The sequence below is a fragment of the Aquila chrysaetos genome, chromosome W, assembly GCF_900496995.4.
Source record: "Aquila chrysaetos chrysaetos chromosome W, bAquChr1.4, whole genome shotgun sequence".
NCBI lineage: Eukaryota > Metazoa > Chordata > Aves > Accipitriformes > Accipitridae > Aquila > Aquila chrysaetos.
The window spans coordinates 348,694-365,880 of record NC_054457.1 but is presented as its reverse complement, the minus strand read 5'-3'; the positions used below and the strand labels follow the sequence as shown (position 1 = coordinate 365,880).

Genomic DNA, 17,187 nt, shown 5'->3' with positions numbered 1-17,187 from the left:
TCAGAATTAAGGTGAAATGACACCAGGGGAGTTCAAACAACAATCAGCATTTATTCAACCTAGATAACCTTGCCCAAGTACAAGTGAACTTATCAACATGAACCTTGCAACATGTCGTTAAGCCGCTGTTCGAGAAGAGAAGTATAGAAAAATGAAATGGAAAAAGGAACATGAAACTGTGTCAGAAGGAGAGCCCTCCTGTTGAGTCACGAGGTTCAGAGCAGACCCCCTTGCTTTCTGGACTCCTTCTCAGAGAGGAGCCCAGGGGCAGCTAGATCCACTCCTAGTCTCAGACTTGGTCAACGGTTTATGTTTAAAAGGATGAGGTGTAGGGACTGTGGAAAAGAGAGAAGGAAAAGAGGGAGAGAGAGAAAGAGAGAAAGAAAGAAAGAAAGAAAGAGAGAAGGAAAGGGTTTCATCAGTCCTGGGTCCAGCGTTGGTCCAGCCAGCGTAGAGATCCAGTTCCGGAGGGCGCGCGCTGAGAACTCGTTCTCCCTTCTTTTATAGTGTGTTAGTCGATGGTCTCGACATGCACAGTCCCATTCCCGGGGTTCTCTGGAATCGGTCGGAGAGCTTTGAGGGCGGGTTCATCGCAGAGTTGCCTCTCTTTCCCTGCTGGCCTGACCGCTTAAGATAGAAGCACAGTCCCATCCTCCGTGGGGCCTCCTCCTCCAGGCGCATATGCTGTGCTCCTTCTCCTGGTCACTTAAGATAAGGAATTGCGGCTTTGGAGAAGTGCGGTCCCACCCTCCGGGGGGGCCCTCTCCTCTGGCCACATTGTCCTGTTCACAAAACTCCAGCACTTTTACAGAGGCCGTTTTCTCCACCAAAGTTCTTTAACGAATGTTTGAGACATTGACTATAATTTGTCAGACCGTCACAAATGGTTCCAGAACTATAGTGAAGTATAAACTTGATCTGGATAGCAGAGACCCACATGATAATGATCGATACAATTGGTCTTGGAGATTAAAAGACATGGAAAGAGGCACAGTGGAAGACCCCGTAATGATGCGCCCCCATTATGCCAACACTTCTAGTTTTCTTGGGACACTGAATGGAACTTGCTTTCGATGTAATGAATCACACTTTACAGGGATAGCTAATACAGGATGGGGAAATCTAACAGGGAGTTGTTATCTTCCTCCTCCTCAGGAGCCGTCCAATTGTAATCTCCCTGACGGGCGTTGGTACCTTTGTGCAAACGGGGACACACATAAGAGTTTACCTATCGATTGGTGGGGAGAATGCACAGAGGGAATAATAATCCCACAAACACTCCCTATCTTAGGAAAATTACAGGGAATATTCCCATCCCCATGGCACCACACGAGGACTAAAAGAACCTCTAACCCTCTTATAGAATGAGGCACCACATTCCACAGTGTGGTACGATGGCTTTTCCCAATGCTTGGAGTATCTGAATTGGAAAAAGCAATAGTCAATGTATCAGCAGTGGTCGAGACTTTAGCCAATACTACTGCTGGCGCTCTAGGCAAAGATAACGATACAAAATCGCCTTGCATTAGATATGTTAACCGCAAAGGAAGGGGTGTGTGCGTACTTATAAATCAAAGCTGTTGTGCTTATTTAAATGAAAGACAGCAAGTAGAGTCAGATATTGGAAAGATTTGGGAAATTTCTAAGGAGTTACATCTTATCACTATGGATGACACATCATGGGGATTTTCTGAGGTATGGGAAAAACTAACAACTTCCTGGTTGCCAAATTTAACATGGCCAAAACAACTGTTTGTGACAGCAATAGTAATAATTTTTCTGCTCATAATCCTTTGTACAACAATTCGATGCAGCTTATGGTGTTTCCAAAGGACAGGAGATTCCTACAGTGAATGGAAAAAGAATCAGTTGCGACGAAAACTCGAGTCCAATAAATATTTTGAGAGAATGCTTGATGCAGAGGCTGACACTAGGCCTAGTAGATGCAGAAATAGAACGTATGCTTTGACTCAGTGTATTGTCAGATAAAGGACTTCGGAATTTGTTAGAAGATTAACAACTGTCTTCATAAGTTGATTTACGTAGACAAGCCAAGGACATAAGCCTGTGTATGTAATGATATGTCTTGTTTGTGGAGGTATCCTGTGTGATAAGGGGAGATGTTCTGTCTTTTGTGATGTCTGAGCTAAAGTTAGGAGATAAGCAGAGAAGTTGTTTGTGAGGCCCAGAAGAGGAGCATACTGCGCAAACTCATACAACAAGGGTCAAACAGTGGACAAGTGAGGAAGACTATGGACGACCACCAGAGGACTCCGGACGACCACCAGAGACCTCCAATGCGCTTGCGTAAAGGACATTTACATATGCTAATAGCTTTTCGGATAACTAATGACTATGCATAACATTTCTCGGAAATCTAGTGAATATGTATGTAAGGCATGTATTTAACCCATACAGTTAAGCTCGTGGTTAAGCACGTTTGGAGGAGCGATCCCCCGTGCTTCCAGCGCTGCAATAAAGAATACTGAACTCCATCACCGAATGCTCAATTTGTGAAACATTCTAGATAGGGAAACAATGCATTAGAAGTACTAGAGTTGGATATAGTAAAAGAATTTACTATTTTCTAGAAAAGGGGGGACCGAAACGGGGAGCCAAAGGAACCTTAGTAGATATAGTAGATATATGGATGTAGATAAGAACTGTTTAATAATTATCTAGCTTATAATGAAGTTAAAGAAATTTCAGTAGAGGTAGACATGGACCAAGGGGATGAGAAGTGGTGCTTAACATTTGCATTGCTGGCCCAAGGGGATGAGAAGTGATGCTTAACGTTTGCATTGTTGGCCCAAGAGGATGAGAAGTGATGCTTAATGTTTGCATTGTTGAGGCTGGCTGGGGCAGGAGATAGTCCCTGATAAGAAGCAACAGTCGACCCCAAAAACCAGCCAAGACTGGCCTTGTGACTTTTGGAACTAATTTTAATATGAAGTGGGGATAGATCATGCCTATGTATAGGCGTATTGCGAAACTCCATGTATATGTAACACTTGACTGTATAAATTTGAAGCGAACTGCTGAGTCAGGCACGCACGACTTTGGTGGGACTACCCCCCGTGCTGCCCAGCGCTGAATAAACATACCTACTTTACAATCTCACTGATTGTGGAGTCTGTTTCCACACGTCAATTCTATTTTGTAATGCACTTTGTCTATCTCCATGTGATGGGTTGACCCTGGCTGGACGCCAGGCGCCCACCAAAGCTATTCTATCACTCCTCTCTCCTCAGCTGGACAGGGTGATGGGAAATGAGGTTTGCAGTCAGTTCATCACGTTATCTCTGTCACTTCATCCTCCTAAGCGGCAGCACTCATCACACTCTTCCCCTGTTCCAGCGTGAGATCTCTCCCACTGGAGACAGTCCTCTAAGAACTTCTCCAGCATGGGTCCTTTCTGCCGCGTGCAGTCCTTCAGGAGCACACTGTTCCAGTGTTGGTCCCCCACAGGGTCATAGGTCCTGCCAGAAAACCCCCTCCGTGGGCTCCTCTCTCCACAGATCCGCAGGTCCTGCCAGGAGCCTGCTCCAGCGCGGGGTTCCCACGGGGTCACAGCCTCCTTCGGGCACCCACCTGCTCTGGTGTGGGGTCCTCCACAGGCTGCAGGTGGATATCTGCCCCACCGTGGACCTCCATGGGCTGCAGGGGGACAGCCTGCCTCACCATGGTCTTCACCACGGGCTGCAGGGGAATCTCTGCTCTGGCGCCTGAGGCATCTCCTCCCCCTCCTTCTTCACTGACCTCGGTAGGTTTGTTTCTCTTACATGTTCTCACTCTTCTCTTCAGCTGCCATTTCTGTGTGTCCTGCAACCTGTTTTCTCTTCCTCCTCTCCAGCTTTTTTTGTTTGGTTGGTTTTTGTTCTTTCTCTCTCTCCCCCCCCCCCTTTTTTTTTTTTTTTTTTGTAGATAGAGGCGCTACCACTGCCACTGATTGGCTTGGCCTTGGCCAACGGCAGGTCCGTCTTAGAGCCGGCCCGCATTGGCTCTGTCGGACACAGGGGAAGCCTCCAGCAGCCCCCACAGAAGCCACCCCTGTAACCCCCCTGCTACCAAAACCTTGCCACACAAACCCAATACACTCCAAGCCAAATTACCACTGCTTCTAAAGCATCCAATTGTGCTAGTATTTGTTGATCAATTTCTACCTGGGTATTCATTTCAGCTGTAACATTTTCTAATACATTAGTGTATTGGGTCTGGCTGAGATGGAGTTAATTCTCCCCATAGCAGCCCTCGTAGTGCATTGGTAGCTAGAAAGGTGTTGATAACACACCAGTGTTTTGGCTACTGCTCAGCAGTGCTGGCACAGCATCAAGGCTGTCTCTCCAACATTTTTGCCCCCCTCAATGGCAGGCTGGGGCTGGGCAAGATCTTGGGAGGGGACATAACCAGGACAGCTGACCTAAACTAACCAAACAGATATTCCATACCATATGATCTCAGCTCAGATATAAAAGCTAAGTAAAGGGAGACGGAAGGGGGGCATTTTTGTCTTCCGGAGCAACCACTACGTGTACTGAAGCCCTGCTTCCCAGGAAGTGGCCAGACATCGCCTGCTGATGGGAAGTAGAGAATAACATCATTTGTTTTCCTTTGCTTTCGCGCGCGACCTTTGCTTTCACTTTATTAAACTGTCCTTATCTTGACCCACGAGCCTTTTGTTATATTTTCTCCCCCCTGTCCAGCTGAGGAGGGGGAGTGATAGAGCGGCTTTGGTGGGCACCTGGCACCCAGCCAAGGTCAACCCACCACAATTAGCTGCTGTGTGAGCAGTCTGAACGGATTTCGCAAGCGCTCTGGCAGCAACAGCGGCAGTAGCTGCAATAATGATAGCTGATATTATAAAGGCAATGAGCCATCCTATAAATCATTTTGGGTGACTGTCGTGGTTTAACCCCAGCCAGCAACTAAGCACCACTATTCAGTTTATACAGTAGACATGACGTCACATGGTGTGGAATACCCCTTTGGCCACTTTGGGTCAGCTGCCCTGGATGTGTCCTGTGCCAACTTCTTGTGCCCCTCCAGCTTTCTCGCTGGCTGGGCACGAGAAGCTGAAAAATCCTTGACTTAGTCTAAACATTACTTAGCAACAACTGAAAACGTCAGTGTTATCAACATTCTTCTCATACCTAGCTCAAAAACATAGCACTATACCAGCTACTAGGAAGACTATTAACTCTATCCCAGCTGAAACCAGGACAGGACAGAAGCCCTATGGACTTCCAGAAGACCTTATGTTCTGATCATATATCCTCCAGATGCTTCTGAAAATCTCCCAGTATGCAATTTCTCCATGTCTGAAATATTGACCCAATGCACTTAGTCCAGAAGAGTGCTGACATCAGAAAAAAATCAGAAAAAATCAGGTCAACACTGAGGCCCCAAGCATATTTATGTCTGTAGTTCCCAGCTCCTGATACCCAGCTCCTTGTCTCTGACTTTTCTTTGAATGCTGGCTTCCTCACATCTGTCACAAATGAGATTTTGTTACACGGCTTTGGTTTAGCAGCAATTTAGGATTTATTAATATTTTTGAGATAGATCACAAGATTAGGTTGTATAATTTTAACAGTATTTAATCATCAGCCAATTTAACAGAGTGATTCAATGGAATTTGTTACAATCAAATTTGCGACTTAGTTAAAGATTCGAAAATGGCAAGGGTGACCTGAAACTTACGGCAGGGTTGCACACACAGATGGAGGTTAGATCAAATCACACACACGTGCAGACAGATAAAACAGTTCTGAACCACACAGAGACAAGATAGTTCTGAACCATATCACACAGAGGCAGACAGGCAAATAGTTCCGAACCAAAACTGCAAATGCACACGCACAGATACAACAGTTCTGAACCAAATTTTACCCCACCCCCCCAGATGTTGTCCCTCAAGTGGGGTTGTTTACCTGGTGTGCAAAATGCCAATATACACACATAGCAGAGGTATTTTATTCCAATTCATATTTACGCAAAGATGGGGGCTGGGTGGTAATCCACAAAGGTAGCACACCTCATACCTAAACGGGTAAGCAATTTATACAGTTTAGTTTTACATATTCAGTTTCCAAAGCTCTTCCCCAAAACTGTTACTGGTAGTCGCTTATCTACCACAGTTTCTATCGGGCTAAAGTTTTCCCCGCTTCGAATTATAGGTACAGTGCTCTTTTATTCTGCAGCGCAGGCTCAAGGAGAGTGGGGAGGGGGTAAGTCTTTTTGGTCTCTAATTGAGTCGGTGGTCCTCATCTCCCCTTGCTGCCCTTACCTTCCCTCCAGTTACCGAAGACCTTTGCTGACTTCACGCCTATTAGCAATTATTCAACTTTCGGTGCCTCCTGGGGTAGCACGTTCCCTTCTCATCAGTCTTTTAGTTCTTCTTCAGGGGCACAGTTGTCAGCAAGGCATGCGTTGTTTGTACAAAGGCTATCCTGTTTCACAAGACCTTTGTGGCCTTTTTAAGGTGGCTTAAGTACATCACAGAGGTTAACCTATGATTAAAATTTCCCTTTCATGAGTTTCGTGAATTACTCCTCTTTTATGTGCCAGCATTCATCAAGGGACGGTCAGTAAACCTCGTGAAATCTGGCCTTTAAGTCCTCATGAAATCGTCAACAGACAATCTTTAAATCCTTGCAAAATCTACCCTGAGAGGCGTCCCAGCTCGGGGGCAGGGGGGAGAGATACTGGGTCACACAGCCCACTGGGGTCCCAGAGAGCTCAAAAGGTCTCTCCTTGGATCGCTATTTATAGGGTCTCAAGATGATTGGCTTTGGTCAGTATTTTACATTCTGGCCACAGTTTGTGCTGAGTCATTCCTTCAATTCAGGAAGCAGATGGCCCAGGAGTGGCCAGGGGGTGCCTGGTGCCCATAAGTCTCTGCACTTGTAATCAAATAACAGCAGGATGGGAAGTTTTCCCAAAGCATGCATGGCTTATCCTGAGATCTCAGAGTGGCCCAGGGTCTGCACCACCACACTATCCTATGGAAGAGCACTGAAATACTGTTTTATAAAAATATCTGTCCCTTAGTTCATTCTATCTGGGAATCACATCTATGGATGTTGTGAGGGACCGAGAGACTGTGAGAGACTGGCAACCTTTTTGTCTCAAACAACCAAGCAAGTAGTCGCAAGCAGCCGAAACAGGATGTGCCCTGCGGAGGTGGGGTAGTGAACTGTTTCTGGGAGGCTTTCCAGTGGTTGTGTTGCCAAAATCCGGAATAAAACTCCTTAACAGCAATGAGAAGTTAAGAAGCAGGCACTTCGTTTATTGCAGCGCTGGATGCACGTGGGATAGTTCCACCTAGCGTGCATACCACAGCTCTAGCACTAACAAGTTATATAGAATAACTAATTGCATATTAATCAGGTTAGTATACATATACATAAAAATGATTGCAACTGATTATCTTAGTACTGCCTACATCTGATCATGCGCAATGAAGGATCCATTTGAGTCGAAGGGCTGCTTTTGCGACCACCGACCCATTTGAAGTTCTTGTTGGCTGTCCTTGAAGTCTTTGTTCTTGTCCTTGTTCTTTGATCTTGAAGCTTAGTGCAATTTCAGTCACATGTGATCAATTTCAACATTGTTCTCATCTAGTGTACAGGAACATCTAGTCATAAGAGCAAAGAACTGCAAAACTTATGAGTAAATACTAGTTAATCACTTAACTACACTCTTGTAATTACCTCTATTAGCTAGTCCCCTGGCTACACTCTTGTCTATCGTTTCAATCATAATGCTAGTTCTTAAACACAAAATTTGACAGAAAATATATGAGGTTTCTAGGGTTATACCTAACATGATTCATTGTACCTAACACAATTCCCTGTAGTTACAATTTTAACTTGTAAGTACAAAACTGATTTTTGTATTGTAACATTTCCCCCCTTTGAAAGTTTTGAAAATCATTTCAATACTTTCACTATAATTTTACTAATTATTCACTATAAGCTGGAGGAAACTCTGGGATTGATTGTCCATTTTGTTTTCTTGCAACAGCTTGGGTGATCATGCGATTAAAAGAAGTCTTACGAGTAATTTGCTTTTTCAGAAAATAATAAATCAAAATGATCATTAAAGAGATTATCAACAAAGTTAATGCTGTACTAATCAATGATTTAATCCAAGAACTTAGATTCCAGCCTAATCCCTTAAAGATCTTGTCTATCCAACTCTATTGCATATCTTGTTGCAACTCTTCTGTGTCTTTCTCAATTTTTCCCAATAATTCCAAATCATGTTCTACATCCTGAGTTACATTCGGAATGTGTATACAACAGCGGTCCACTCTGTCTTTCAAATATCCACACACTCCATGTTATTTAAGTAAAAGCATATATCTAAAGCCATTCTATTTTGCAGAGTCATTTTGGAAGTGGCCTGTAATTGTATATTTAGATCTCTAAATCCTTTTCTGGTCACATTGGCCAGTTTCTCTACCTGTCCTGTTAATCAGTACAGCCAGTCTCGATTCCTGTATATTGCCAAAGAGGTTAGTAAAGATTCTAGGGCCCAACTGATTCTAACTCCAGTAGAGGGTTCATTCCATTCATCATCTATTTCTGACTTTTTCGCCCGTTCCAATTTCAAATTTTCTAAAGATCATTTAAAAGAGACTTTTTCCAAATTGGGCATAATGTTGGCATTCCCAAGGTGATTTGTTTTACCTTCCCATCAAGAGGCAGATGGGTTGTCCAGGTTCCGTCACTCATTGCCCAAACTAAGTGTCCTGGACTCTGAATGGTAGTTTTTCTGCAACTAAATATTGTTCCTCTTTTAGGTTTAAAGGTTTCAGTCAATTTGAGATAATTTTTAAGTCCTCTACACAAGCAGCCATACTTCAAGGCTGCAGCTAAAGGGGGAATTCTTTGAATTGACATGTCTTTAGTACTGCAGTTGTATATTTTCTCACATTTCCACCAAGATACTAAATTTTCCTTTTCTCGTAATGTACTCCCTCCGTCATTTACTGATGGCCAAGCTGTAAAAATTGACCCTTCCCAAGTAAAGCACCAAGGAGCTTTGGCCATATATTGGAATTGAGACAGTATGGTCATAGACCATACTGAATCCCAACTAACTGCCCTTTCTGATATAGTCTGATTAGTCTTATCACATTTCCATTCCATGATCATTCTAGTTACATTTCTCTTAACTTGTTCATCCTAAGTACAGTACCCTACATTATGAAATCTCCCAATTTTAGTAAAAACAGAATTTAACAATTTTTTTGCAATCTACCCTGCTCCCTGGAGACTTCCATTGTTTCTTAATATTTGTCAATTGTTCTTGCCATCCAACTACTGGCCTTTGTTCACAGTGGGTAGTCACATTTCTATGTTCTAAATTAGTCAAATTCATTGTCAAAATTCCCCCTGGAATGGATTCACCAACTGCCCTTGGTATTGGTAAACAGGCAGTAATTTGTGTCACATTCTGGAAATTAGCAAATCCCTTAATCAGTCCAACCATCAAATTTTCTTCCTGGGTTTTCTTTGGGAGATAAATTAATTGTTCAACTTGTCTCTTATTTCTTGTCTTTTTCTTCAGCTCAATTTGCCTTGATAGAAACTCACCTTTCTTCTTGCCTCTCATCCAACTCATTTCTAACTTGTCAGGATCAAATTCTGAAATCTGAGTAAAATTACATTCCAATCCCAAAGTACCTCCATAGTTTACTGTTACCTGTCGTTCAGTCACAACCTCAGACCAAGCTCCCACCAACATTATTCTGCAAATCAAAATCCATTTTCCCCAGACTCCAAAACAATACACAAAATTAGACATGCTTCAAAGTCAATTTTGAAGTTCTAGGATCTCTGTATACAACTTTCCAGGATGGTGGAGCTTTCTTCATGTATTGGCTTTGTGTGGCAAGGTTTTGGTAGCGGGGGGGGTTACAGGGGTGGCTTCTGTAAGAAGCTGCTGGAAGCTTCCCCTGTGTTCGAGAGAGAGCCAATACCAGCCGGCTCTAAGACGGACCCGCCGCCGGCCAAGGCCGAGCCAATCAGAGATAGTGGTAATGCCTCTGTGATAACATTTTTAAGAAGGAAAAAAAGTTGGGACAGACAGGAAACGGCAGCTGGAGAGAGGAGTGAGAACATGTAAGAGAAACAACCCTGCAGACACCAAGGTCAGTGAAGAAGGAGGGGGAGGAGGTGCTCCAGGCGCCGGAGCAGAGATTCCCCTGCAGCCCGTGGTGAAGACCATGGTGAGGCAGGCTGTCCCCCTGCAGTCCATGGAGGTCCACGGTGGAGCAGGTGGGTGCCCCGAAGGAGGCTGTGACCCCGTGGGAAGCCCGCGCTGAGGCAGGCTCCTGGCAGGACCTGTGGATCTGTGGAGAGAGGAGCCCACGGAGCAGGTTTTCTGGCAGGACTTGGTGACCCCGTGGGGGACCCACGCTGGAGCAGTGTGCTCCTGAAGGACTGCACGTCGTGGAAAGGACCCATGCTGGAGCAGTTCGTGAAGAACTGCAGCCCGTGGGAAGGGCCCACGTTGGAGAAGTTCGTGGAGGACTGTCTCCCGTGGGTGGGACCCCACGCTGGAGCAGGGGAAGAGTGTGATGAGTCCTCCCCCTGAGGAGGATGAAGCGGCAGAAGATAACGTGTGATGAACTGACCATAAACCCCATTCCCCGTCCCCCTGTGCCGCTGGGGGGGTTGGTAGAGAATCCGGGAGTGAAGTTGTACCCGGGAAGAAGGGAGGGGTGGAGGGAAGGTGTTCTGAGATTTGGTTTTATTTCTCATTACCCTGCTCTGGTTGATTTGTAATAAAGTGAGTTAATTTTCCCCAAGTTGAGTCTGTTTTGCCCGTGACGGTAATTGGTGAGTGATCTCTCCTGTCCTTATCTCGACCCACAAGCTCTTTGTTATATTTTCTCTCCCCTGTCCAGCTGAGGAGGGGGAGTGATAGAACGGCTTTGGTGGGCACCTGGCAACCAGCCAGGGACAACCCATCTCACTTCACCAGAGTATAGTGGATCCATGCATCTGATTCAGCGATCTTGACAGCGGTGAAAGTAGTCAGCAATATTTGAAAGGGTCCTTTCCAGCGTTCCTGAAGAGGTTCAGAAGTCCATGTCTTCACATAGACATAATCCCCTGGTTGGAAATCATGTACTGGATTTTCCAAAGACAGAGGCCTGTTCCAAACATCCGCACTCCGAAGCACAGTTAAAGTTTTTCCTAAAGAAAGCAGATAGTTATATACATCTTGTTTTCCTTTTAGATGTACGCTCAAATTTGGTTCAAGGGATTCATAAGGTTTTCCATATAGTAACTCACAAGGACTGATTAATGTCCCACTCTTTGGTTGAACCCGAATTCGTAAAAGGGCCAGTGGGAGTGCCTGAGGCCATTTCAAATTAGTTTCCTGACATATTTTACTAACTTGTCTTTTTAATGTCTGATTGATTCTCTCTACTTTTCCACTAGGTTGTGGCCTCCAAGGCGTATGTAAGTCCCAAGTAATTCCCAAAATTCTACTAACGCCCTGCACTACTTCTGCAACAAAATGGGAACCTCCATCAGAAGAGATTCCAATAGGTACCCCAAATCTCGGGATAACTTCTTGTAATAGCCATTTAATGACCTCCTTTGCTTGATTGGTCCAACAGGGAAAGGCTTCCGGCCATCCTGTAAAAGTATCAACCCCTACCAGAATGTATCGATACCATTTTGTTGAGGTAGCTCTGTGTCCTGGGTTCAGCTGGGATAGAGTTAATTTTTACAGGAACCTGGGAGGTGGGGGGGGCATAGCCGGGGCAGCTGACCTGAACTAGCCAAGGAGCTATTCCATACCATGTGACATCATGCTCAGTATATATATGGGGAGTGGGCCGGGGGGAGGGCTCTCCTGCTCTCTCTCTCGATTTTCAGTGGGGGAAGTGGCAGAGCGTCGGGTCCCGGGTGGCGAGCAGTTGCACTGTGCATCACTGGTTTTTTGTATACTCTTTCATTAGTACCGTTGTTGTTGTTGTAACTTTTTTTTTGCGTTGTCCCAGTAAACTGCGCTTATCTCAACCCTCGAGGTTCCAGTTTTTTTTCTTTTCTCTCCTCCGTCTCCCCCCTATCCCACCGGAGGGGGCCGGGAGGAGTGAGCGAGCGGCTGCGTGGTCCTTTGTTACCAGCTGGGCTGAAACCACGACAGTCCTTTTTGGCGCCCAACATGGGGCAGGAAGGGTTGAGATAACAACAGATCTGGCTAGAGTGTGTTGAAACAAATTTGTCATACGCATTCCTTATATTAGATAAATAGATGTTAGTCACAGTGTTGATTAATTTGTTTACATGGTGGCGTTTTGTAAGTCCTTATATGCTCTATGTATTGCCTGTAGTTACGTTTCTCACCTCTGGGAGAGTGATTGGGATTATCATTTTGCTGTACTGGGCAATGTCGACTTGTGAAATGATTACATCACTGGTCATGAGGTTAAGCTGGTATCTGTATGAGGCAGTGATATCATTTCCATACTTTGGGCACCTTCTATCGGATTTTATTGGTAATTACAGCCAATCCATGGGGAAGTTAGGGGGGGATAGTTCCCCCCGTCCGTTTGCCTCCCTTCTCTCCTTCCGACTAATTGCAACAGCTTTTAAGAACTTTGAATATCCTTGGGATGCGCAAGCCAGTGTGCTGTTAGTGCTATGCCTCCTGAATATGTTTCAGGTCTTGTTTAGGGCTACAAAAAGGCTCTTTAAGAGTACCACCCAGAGATCTGCCCCAAAGCTGGATATTCATGGGTGGCACGGCATGTGGGAGGATATGGGCAGGTATCTAGAGAACTTCTCACCCCCAGTGGCTTGGAAGTTCACTCCCGAACAACTACAGAACCCTCATGAAGTGGTAGAATATTTGAAAGAAAAATGCTGTGGCTATTCCAAAGACGTACAACTCGCTGCACTGTGCTGGGCCCTGGCCAGTATCTACCAAACACTGCTTGATATTAGGCAGCACCCTCAGGGAGAAAAGGGGGAAAAGATGGAAAACAGGACAGCAGGCACCATGGCTACCCCTACCCCGACAGCAGGCACCATGGCTACCCCTACCCTGGCAACAGGCACCGTGGCTACCCCTACCCCAGCAACAGGCAGCGTGGCTACCCCAACCCCAGTGACAGATACTGCAGCTAAACCAGAGAACCAACCTGTGCCAGTATCAGTCGCCCCTGTACAGAAAAAGAAACACACAAAGAAATCAGTTCGCTCAGTGAGAGATGAAGATGAACCAGGGTCATCGCGAGAACAGGAGGAAGAGGCAGAACCTGAAATAATCACCCGATCTCTATCCCTGAGTGAGTTGCGCGACATGCGAAAAGATTTTAGCCGCCACCCAGGTGAGCACGTTGTTACCTGGCTGCTCCGATGCTGGGATAATGGGGCTAGTAGTGTGGAATTAGAGGGTAAGGAAGCCAAGCAGTTGGGATCTCTGTCTAGGGAAGGGGGCATCGACAAGGCGATTGGGAGAAAAACACAAGTCCTCAGCCTCTGGAGGCGACTTCTGTTAGGTGTAAAGGAAAGATACCCCTTCAAGGATGAAGTTACATGTCACCAAGGCAAGTGGACCACCATGGAGAGAGGTATCCAGTACCTGAGGGAATTAGCCGTGCTGGAGGTGATTTATAATGATCCAGAAAATGGGCAGTCACCCACAGACCCAGATGAAGTCCAATGCACACAACCCATGTGGCGGAAGTTTCTACGAAGTGCACCACCAACCTATGCCAACTCATTGGCAGTAATGTCCTGGAAAGAAGGCCATGGACAAACGGTGGATGAATTGGCTGTCCAACTCCGGCAATACGAAGGAAGTCTCTCTTCCTCCCTACGGGCCTGTGTCTCAGCTGTAGAGGAATTGTCCCGAGAGTTCCAGCAATTCAAAGTGGATATGTCCTCCTCCCCACCTGTACAGGCCCGCATCGCAGCTATTGGGAGTAAGCATTCCTCTGCCCAAGAGAGAGGAGAGAGAAAGTACACACGATGGGCTAACCTGTGGTTTTACCTGCGTGACCATGGAGAGGACATGAGGAAGTGGGATGGAAAACCTACCTCAGTCCTGGATGCACGGGTACGGGAGTTGCGAGAAAAAGCAACCAGAAAAGAGGATTCTTCTTGGAAAACTGCTGCTCCAGTTTCCTGTGAGCAGTCCCCCAGATGCAGTAGAAGGGCTGATCTCATTTCTGATCCTCTTGAAGGGACTTCTGATTCACGTGTGCGAAAAGTGAGTGACGAATATTCTAACCAGGATTAGAGGGGCCCTGCCTCCAGCCAGGTGGAGGAGAGGGACAACCGAGTCTACTGGACAGTGTGGATTCGATGGCCTGGCACATCAGACCCACAGGAATATAAGGCTCTAGTAGACACTGGTGCACAATGCACCCTAATGCCATCAAGTTATAAAGGGGCAGAACCCATCTGTATCTCTGGTGTGACAGGGGGATCCCAAGAGCTAACCGTATTAGAAGCTGAAATGAGTCTAACCAGGAATGAATGGCATAAACACCCCATTGCAACTGGCCCAGAGGCCCTGTGCATCCTTGGTATAGATTATCTCAGGAAGGGGTATTTCAAGGACCCAAAAGGGTACCATTGGGCTTTTGGTATAGCTGCATTGGAGACGGAGGAGATTGAACAGCTGTCTACCCTGCCTGGTCTCTCTCAAGACCCTTTGGTTGTGGGGTTGCTGAAGGTTGAAGAACAACAGGTGCCAATTGCTACCACGACGGTGCACCGGCGGCAATATTGCACCAACTGAGACTCCCTGATCCCCATCCATAAGCTCATTTGCCAATTGGAGAGTCAAGGAGTGATCAGCAAGACTCACTCACCCTTTAATAGTCCCATATGGCCCGTGCGGAAATGTAATGGGGAATGGAGACTAACAGTAGATTATCGTGGGCTGAATGAAGTCACGCCACCGCTGAGTGCTGCTGTGCCAGATATGTTAGAGCTTCAATATGAAGTGGAATCAAAGGCAGCTAAGTGGTATGCCACAATTGACATTGCTAATGCATTTTTTTCCATTCCTTTGGCAGCGGAGTGCAGGCCACAGTTTGCTTTCACTTGGAGGGGTGTCCAGTACACCTGGAATCGACTGCCCCAGGGGTGGAAACACAGCCCCACCATTTGCCATGGACTAATCCAGACTGCACTGGAAAAAGGTGAAGCTCCAGAGCACCTGCAATACATTGATGACATCATCGTATGGGGCAACACGGCAGAAGAAGTTTTTGAGAAAGGGAAGAAAATAATCCAAATCCTTTTGAAGGCTGGTTTTGCCATAAAAGAAAGTAAGGTCAAGGGACCTGCACAGGAGATCCAGTTCTTAGGAATAAAATGGCAAGACGGGCGTCATCAGATCCCAATGGATGTGATCAACAAAATAGCAGCTATGTCCTCACCAACTAATAAAAAGGAAACACAAGCTTTCTTAGGTGTTGTGGGCTTTTGGAGAATGCATATTCCAAATTACAGTCAAATTGTAAGTCCTCTCTACCAAGTTACCCAGAAGAAGAATGATTTTAAATGGGGGCCTGAGCAACGACAAGCTTTTGAACCAATTAAGCGGGAGATTGTTCATGCAGTAGCTCTTGGGCCAGTCCGGGCAGGACAAGATGTTAAAGATGTGCTCTACACTGCAGCCGGGGAGAATGGCCCTACCTGGAGCCTCTGGCAGAAAGCACCTGGGGAGACCCGAGGCCGACCCCTGGGGTTTTGGAGTCGGGGATACAGAGGATCCGAGGCTCGCTATACTCCAACTGAAAAAGAGATATTGGCAGCATATGAAGGAGTTCGAGCAGCCTCAGAAGTGGTTGGTACTGAAACACAGCTCCTTTTAGCACCCCGACTGCCAGTGCTAGGCTGGATGTTCAAAGGGAAAGTCTCCTCTACACATCATGCAACGGATGCCACGTGGAGTAAGTGGGCCGCACTGATCACACAACGGGCTCGCATAGGAAACCCCAGTCACCCAGGAATTGTGGAAGTGATCATGGACTGGCCAGAAGGCAAAAATTTTGGAATGTCGCCAGAGGAGGAGGTGACACGGGCTGAAGAGGCCCCGCTGTATAATAAACTGCCAGAAAATGAGAGGCCATATGCTCTGTTCACTGATGGGTCCTGTCGCATTGTGGGAAAGCATCGGAGGTGGAAGGCTGCTGTATGGAGTCCTACACGACTAGTCGCAGAAACTGCTGAAGGAGAAGGTGAATCGAGCCAGTTTGCAGAGGTGAAAGCCATCCAGCTAGCGTTAGACATTGCTGAAAGAGAGAAGTGGCCAGTGCCCTATCTCTATACTGACTCATGGATGGTGGCAAATGCCCTGTGGGGGTGGTTACAGCAATGGAAGCAGAGCAACTGGCAGTGCAGAGGTAAACCCATTTGGGCTGCCGCACTGTGGCAAGATATTGCTGTTCGGATAGAGAAGCTAGTGGTAAAAGTACACCACGTAGATGCTCATGTACCCAAGAGTCGGGCCACTGAAGAACATCAAAACAACCAGCAGGCAGATCAGGCCGCCAAGGTTGAAGTGTCTCAGGTGGACCTGGACTGGCAACGTAGGGGTGAGCTATTTATGGCTCAGTGGGCCCATGATACCTCGGGCCATCAGGGAAGAGATGCAACATATAGATGGGCTCGTGATCGAGGGGTGGACTTAACCATGGACACTATCGCACAGGTTATCCATGAATGTGAAACATGTGCTGCAATTAAGCAAGCCAAGCGGCTGAAACCCCTATCGTATGGAGGGCGATGGCTGAAATATAAACATGGGGAGGCCTGGCAGATTGACTATATCACACTCCCACGAACCCGCCAAGGCAAGTGCCATGTGCTTACAATGGTGGAAGCAACCACTGGATGGCTGGAAACATATCCTGTGTCCCACGCCACTGCCCAGAACACTATCCTGGGACTTGAAGAGAAAGTTTTATGGCAACACGGCACCCCAGAAAGAATTGAGTCAGACAACGGGACTCATTTCCGAAACAACCTCATAGACACCTGGGCCAAAGAGCATGGCATTGAGTGGATGTATCATATCCCCTACCATGCACCAGCCTCTGGGAAAATTGAGCGATACAATGGACTGTTAAAGACTACATTGAGAGCAATGAGGGGTGGAACTTTCAAACATTGGGATACACATTTAACAAAAGCCACC

General features: G+C 46.3%; 1 long non-coding RNA gene across 1 annotated transcript; it reads right to left on the bottom strand.

The window, feature by feature from the left end:
* Window positions 1-1,958: 1,958 nt before the first annotated feature.
* Window positions 1,959-16,907, bottom strand: LOC121232821. The gene is made up of 3 exons (XR_005931711.1): window positions 16,896-16,907; window positions 15,444-15,448; window positions 1,959-2,065 (listed from the first exon to the last, which is right to left on the bottom strand). It is a non-coding gene; the product is annotated as an uncharacterized LOC121232821 (long non-coding RNA).
* Between the last annotated feature and the right edge of the window lie 280 nt (window positions 16,908-17,187).